This window comes from Triturus cristatus, chromosome 7 (assembly GCF_964204655.1).
Source record: "Triturus cristatus chromosome 7, aTriCri1.1, whole genome shotgun sequence".
In the NCBI taxonomy this organism is placed as follows: Eukaryota; Metazoa; Chordata; class Amphibia; order Caudata; family Salamandridae; genus Triturus; species Triturus cristatus.
In genome coordinates, this window is record NC_140590.1 from 1,444,047,853 (window position 1) to 1,444,055,279 (window position 7,427).

A 7,427-nucleotide genomic window follows, 5' to 3' on the forward strand; every position below is an offset into this window, starting at 1 on the left:
AGGTCTAAACCAGGCAAGGACAGGCCATGTGGCGGGTACGGATGCTACTGCCTCCTTCCTCTCACAGTCATTACTCTCCACATCTTACTCCTCTGAGACGTCTTCTGTTTCTGGTGTGTCAGGTGTGTGTGGTGGTGTTATGGCAGCATCACTGTGGGCCACTGACACATCAGGGTGCGAAGGTGATAGGGCTGCATCACTGTGTGTCAATGACACATCAGGGGGCGGAGATGTGTGTGCCGAAGTTCCAGCAGCAGTTATCTGAGACAAGCTCTGTGGCAGCAATGGCAAGATGAGGATCCGCAAGGCCTGGAAGATCCCAGCTACATCCAGCTGATGTTCAGCCGTGGCAGCCATCCTTCCAGCCTGCTTCCGCTCCATGGTCTCCATTGTCCTCCGCATCTGTGCCAACTCTGTGCTGTCATCGCAGGAGCCTGTCTGACTCAAAGTTCTTGTATCCGAGAAATGGCCCCAGCGAGGTCATCCAAGGATTGTCAGCGAGCATGGTGCGGACGGGGGGTGTCCGTTAGGGACTGTACGTGGTCCCTGATGGGACTCAGACACCCAAGTATGGCATTGAGTTTGGCTGTCACGAGCTCGAAACCCACCCACAGTTGATCTGCCAACTCCACCAGGCACGCTAACACACGGCGTTGGAATTCCATGTGTTGGACGTGGGGTTTCTGTGGGCCAGCCATGGTAGTGTGTGCTTCCTGCTGTGTGGTCTATGCAGGGGGTGGGGTCACTGCGATGCAGCTGGGCTGCCCAGCTCCTGGGGATGGTGTGCAGATGCTGTCCACAAGCCCTTGGAGGTAATCTGGGCAAATGTGCAGGGTGTTCTATTCATCATCACTGTAGAGATGTGTAGTCTGCTCTGCAGGAGGTGTTGATTGTCCCTCTGCAATGTAATGGGGAGATGCAGGTTAACAGTGTGTTCCATGTATGTTGACGCATTGAACATATTTACATACAGACTGCATGACAATGTACATTATGACTGTTTTGGAGGTGCTGGCTATTTGATGGCAGACAGTGGACATTTCGACTACATGACGGATGTGAGATTGCAATCGTACATTCCCATGTCACGGTGTCATGCAATGCCAGATGTGATTGGCCAGATACTACGCACAAGCGGCACCAGTTGTGGCCTTGTCCTGTGGTGTAAGTGTTGCACTTTGTACCACATTGTCGTCAATGTTGATTTTCTGTGATTGCTATGTGTGTGTGCTGCATTGTTGGCGTCCCCTTATCCCTTTGAGTCGGCGTGCCTTTGACTTGTGTGCTTTTCGGGTGCTGTGATGTTTGCGACTTGGGTCATTTGTGCTCTTGGACATATTTGGTACTCTTGAGCATTGTTTGTCTGCAGATGTGTTTTTGACTTCATGGGTTGTAGGTGCACGTGGATGTGTCAGAGTGTGACCTGCTCCTTTACAATTGTGGTCTACACTCAGCCACATCAGAGTCGTTTCGTGCACCATGTCATGTATTGTGAGTGCAGCCATGCTATCTGTCATGCAGTGTCACTTGCATGGTCCGTGTGGCTCATAGAGCCGCTGCTTTTCTGGTTTCAGCGCATGGGTAGTTTGTGGCATTGGTGATATGGAGGGGGGCCCATTTGTGCACATTGTGGACGGGGGCCTACTTGTTGTTTCTATTTGTGCTGCAGTGTGCCAAAGGTGTCGGGGACGTGTTCCACACTCATTGTGGGTGTGCAGTGTGCTGCGCATGATTGTGCATGTGTGCCATTGTGTCCATCTCCCTCTGTCCTCCCAGTCCCTGGTCGTTACTCGCCCTGTTGCTGGTGGGTCAGGTCATATCAAGCTGTGTCCAGACCCCCAACTCCTTGCACCGTCTAAGCACTGATGACTGTGGCCACCATTTGCTCCAGCTCATCCAGCTCCTCCTGTGGTGCAGGAGTGCCACCTTCAGTCGCCTTTGCTGCCTTCCTGTTGGCAGCATGTTTCTCCTTAGTTTGGCGGTGCACTTCATACCAGCGCCTCTTGACCTCCTCCATTGACCTCCTCGACACTCTGACTGCATTCACGTTGGTGATGATGGACTGCCATATTTCCGTTTGTGTTGCCAATGCGGCAGTGGAGGGGACAGACAGTTGTTGGTAGTGTTCGATCACCTCCGTGACGATTATCCGGTCTTTCTGCGGACTGAACCTCGTCTTCCTCTTCCTATTCTCCTTGCCCGTTCCCGTGCAGGGGTTCCTGGCTGGTCCTCCGTGGGGCTTGTGGAGTTCGGGTAGTCCTCTGCACTCGGTCCGGGTGCATCCACGGTGCTACGCGGTTTGATTTGGTTTCGGTGTTTTTTTCTTTTTGCTTTTATGGTGCATTTTCCCGCATGACGCGTGGGATTGCAGGTCTGTGGCTGGTTTTCGCTGATTTTTGTATCGCGCTTGGCATCATTGCAGCTTTTTTTGCGTTCGTGTTTCGCATTTTGGCGGCGTCGCGTTGACTTTGTTGCAGACTTTTAACGCGTTATTGTGAGCCTATCGCATGGTGCCGCCGGATTGGGAATGCCGCGTGACGACGGTGTTATTTTCCCCCGATAGACTGTGATGTGAAGAGTTGCGTTGAGCTACTTTTGCGGTAGTTTTCACACATTCTAGAGAATATCCCCCCATGTTTCTCTTTTTGGAGTGGTGAGCTTGCCATTCTTTGGGTCACTTGTCCTTTGTCCTTTCTCAAGTACAAGTTGTAGTTTTTCGAGGATAAGGCCTTCCTTGATAAAATGGTGTTTTGGCACAGACTTTGATTGTGGACCCGAAGCGTGGTCGCTTCTCCCGTTCAGCGACAGGTCTTTTTATGCATTCGATGTCGAGGGTTTTGACACCAAGGTTTTAGGTGCTGTTGTCTGGGTAAAAGAGAACATGTCGACCGGAAGTCTTCGACTTTGACTGCTCAATGCCATATTTATCTTCATGGCTAGGAGCCAAAACAGGATCGAGGGGAGCCTTTCTCAACTCCAAAGCCCTGTCTCAGTGTCAGCCAGAACCACTTGGTTGTGGAGCACCAACACCTTAGTATCGACCCGGGCTGCTAGGCTGAACCGGTCGAGGGAGTGGCTCTGACATGTCCTCTAGCCGTGGGTTATATTTAGGGGCATGCCTTCTCAGGTTCGATGTCGGGGTCTCTCTGGTAGGGGATGGACAGTTGATTCTCATCTCTGCTGCCCCCAGTGTCAACATATTGGAGACTACCAGCCATCTCAGCTCCATAATCATTTTCTTCTCCTCTGACTATCTGCTCCTCCGCCAAGATCTTGAGCTCCGCAGTGGTTTCCATACTGTGGGCCAGGCATTAGGCTCTCCAGAACCTCAAAGTCTTTTTCAACTTAAATTGTTAATATGCTGCACAGTCTTGTTCTGTGTTCACGGAATAGACACAAAATGCACACTTGATGATGATCATTGTGAGGGTATTTAGCGTAGCACTAACAGCAACTACAAAATGGGTCTGTTCCATTACCCTTCCTGGACCATTCTCCGACGCGGATGAAAGATCCAAGTTTTCAATGATTCATCTGAGTCGATACTATCTTGATATGCAGCGGCCAAATCTTCGGTGCCAAAGTTTGCTTCTCTGAGCCTAAAAGGCCTCGATAGGTATGTTGTGGATGACCTTCGACAGATACATCCAGGCCTGATGCCGGAGAAAAACAATCTGAAGATGGAGCCGATGACCAGGTGCATTGCTTACTAGAGGAGGAGTCACAGGACCTCGTGACTCTAATGACTTCTTCAAAGAAAAACACCTTGCAAACATCTAAGCCCAAAACTAGAAGTTAGGAGTATGCAGAGCATGTGTGTCTACAGGTAAGCATATACTTTGTAGCCATGCATGCAAAATCACCAATCGAGGCAATCTGTTGTCGAACTGAAGCATTCATTTTTGTAAGGATCCAAGGAGTGCATTTTATTCTGCTGTTAGTGCAGTAAAATTTCCAAATGGTTTCACAAGTATTTGTTTAATTTTGAACTCCTTATTCTGAAATGTTGCTTCTACTGCTGCATAGGCAGCTGGATAGTGCTCTTTTGTGCACATTACAGGCTGTGCAGATCCATCAAAGTACAGTATAGAACATGTGTGTGATATTCGCTCAATGACCTGACCTGTGGTGTCAGTAAAATTGCCGGTAGAGGCTGAAGAAACTCTTCGGTTCTGAGTGCTGAATCATATTTAAATTAACTCTCAGAACATATCTGATTTGTGGCCCATTGCATCCCTGTAAAGAGAAATATTCTAGTTATATTCTAAAAATTGTGGGCCTCATTTATGAGAAGTGACGCATCACTGCGTGAATGCAGCGATGCATCACTTCTCAGTGTGCCCTCCTTGCGACATGATGGATGCGTCATATTTACTGTATGACGCATCATGTCGCAAGGAGTTACAGATACGTCAGTATTTCTGATGCATCTGTAGACGCAAAAAGTGGCGCATTGCTGGAGTTGTGTCGGAAGCCCGACGCAAATGCAGCAATGTTCCTTTCACATGGGGCAAGCCCCATGTGAAAGGGCCTGCGTCACCCTTACGCCTGCCATGAGGCAGGCGTAAGGTTTTTGACGCATTGGCGTCCGAGAAGTGGCGCAGGAAAATCTCATAGATTTAGCGGCACCACTCCTATGATCCTTTTTTGTGGAAGAACGTCCACCCTGCATACATTATACCTGACGCAGGTATAATGCAGCGCAGGGGTTTACGAAGTGACGCATCTACCTAGATGAGTCACTTCGTAAATATGGCGCAACATGGCGCTTTTTTTTTTACGCCACTGGTGCGTCACAAAAAGTGACGCACTGGTGGCGCAAAAGTGACGCAGAGGCTCATAAATAAGCCCCTGTATATTTAGTATACTAGCCTCAGCAGTGTCTTCCAGAGTACTTAAAGGTGTCACAACAATAAATTATTTCCACTGTTCTGAAAGTCTTTTTTGATCATAACAGATTGAATTGTGTAGATTTGTTTCTACTGGAGCAAATTGTTCCTCTGCAGATGAACACAAATTGAATTTGTAAACGACGGGTGTTTCTGACCTTCATTGTCGATTATAAAGCTAAAACGTGCTTGAATTGAGACGAGTTTAGTCAACAAGTTATATTGCCACATGTCTGCAAACACTAGCAAGTATTTTGATCATTCTGCGTGCATGTTGGATATGTTCTTCTGCTTTAGTGGTGATGTACATGTCAAACAGACAGGACACTGCTCTCACATAGTTCTAAAATTCATTGTTGCACGCCGACAATGCCCCTTGGCAGTTCTGTATCACTGTAGTAACCAAATCAATCCATATTGTGGATAACTCGATAATAACGGAAGAATGAGCAACTCCCCTTGGCAACTAAAGTGTTTAACCTTACTTAATTTCTTATAACCGCTGTAATTAGCTATAGAGATTTATCTTACCACGAACTACAGCATTTACCATTCAATTCGCTAAGAATTAATCACTAGCCATTTGTTGAGCTCTTTTCTGGTAAGTATTGAGAAAATGAAATAACATGTCAGGTTCTTTTTGTTGATTTGAATTAATTATTTCCTTCTGAGGCCTTGCTCATGAATTGGTGCTTCCTGCATATAAAGGTGGAGGGAGGGTGAACATCTTATAGTTTGCTATGCACTATACTGTGCATCATCACCATTCCCCAGGACCATGGTGTTACAGCTAGAGTTTGTCTCTTCCACCCATGGAGTTGCATCAATTTGGAGTAAGCAAATACCACCCCTATGTTTCTTCCTTTGACTGGTCATTGTATGCTCTCCATCAGGGTGGTCTGAGTACAATGGGTATGTTCCTAGGCTTTGGAATCTTACCTTGGCGGGGCCCTCCAGTGCCAGTATTGGTTTCATCTGTCACCATGACCAATAAGTGTGGACCTTCACCCTTTTGAAGTTGCATTTTGGTCTGAGCACTCCCTCTCTCTCTCTTCACATTAGAAGCAGGGGTCAAGTTTGAGACACTGTCTAATAAGCAAAGTACATGCTGTGGTAAGATTTGACTCGCCTAAATTGCTATTTTTTAATGTCTAGTTTTTTGTTGTTGCAGGTAGCAGTTTCATTATTAAATAGGCATCAATGTGGACAGGGCCAATGGTGATATGTTTCAATAGAGTTCTGTCCTGTCTATGTCTTTCCAGAGATCATCTGGTCAAAATCTACATTGATTTGAAGGCAGTCCACCACCTTCTGGCAGAATGTCTTGAGTCAAGTGGCTTCCCTTAAACCTTACAGTGCCCAGCTATTTCAAACCCAAAATGAAAACTTATAAACAGAGCCTCATTCTCTTCCCCCATTGTTGGACCAAATGACTGAATGATGCTCTAAAGCTTTATTGGTTCAATACCCAGACACACCTGAATCAAGGGGTACTTGGTAGTGAGGGAGTCTTGCCTTGAGAGCAAAGTGGACCACCATACTTCCCTTCTCACTCGCAGCTCATGTGTACAAGAGTACAGTGATAGTAAGCGTGTGAGTGGCTTCCTTGCCCTTTTCCTCTTTGCAACCTGCACTTCAGCTAAACATTGAGGGACATATTATCAAAAACAACGTTAAAATTACCCCGCTAAAGCGGCGATAATGGGCTTGATAACATGCCCTTGAGAATTCTCATAGAAGCCCATGTTCTGGTGTCAACACGGGCTTCTATTGGAATTCTCTGCGGCAATTTTTAACGCCGTGCTTGATAATATGCCCCTGAATTTTTTATTTACTGATTTTAAGGTTTCACTTGAGACAGCACAAGTGTGGTCGCTTGCAAAGATCTTTTGCTACAACTATTTAAAAAAAAAAACATTAAAGGGCTTTCTTTTCTTGCTTAGTATTGGTGAGCACATGTCAGCTTCAGTTTGTCTTTGTTTATTTGTCTCTTCCCTGAAACATGGACCATGGACTGATTGATTTATTCATTAACGTTCTTCGTGCACTGCTTGGGATTGTGGCACTTTTGTGTTTGTCGCAAGACAACTAGATTACCGGTTGATGAGAACTCTGTAGATGCAAATTAATCTATATTGTAAGGCTATTTTCGTACATCATGCAAACAAGCAATAAATTGCTGTACGATACAAAATAATTTTCACACTGCAATGCTGACTAAGCCATAAGCATGGAAACAAACCTTTTGAAAACACCACACATTTGATGGTGAATAAACCATCCTCTACATTATGACACCGATAACACTTAAAACTATTGCCAAGCAGTGTGAGTTTTAAAGAATTCGCGTTTGTCACTATGTCACATTTACTTATTTTTTGGCTACCTTTTTAGATCTCGCGCCTAGCGTTGCACTGCACAGCAGTGCTCGCGCAGTGAGATTCCTTTTGTCCGGGGTTCAGAAATGGACCCTGGAATCATACACGCTCGTGCGTGTGTTTTTTGTTTTGTCTTCTATTATTGGGCTTTTAGTGGCTG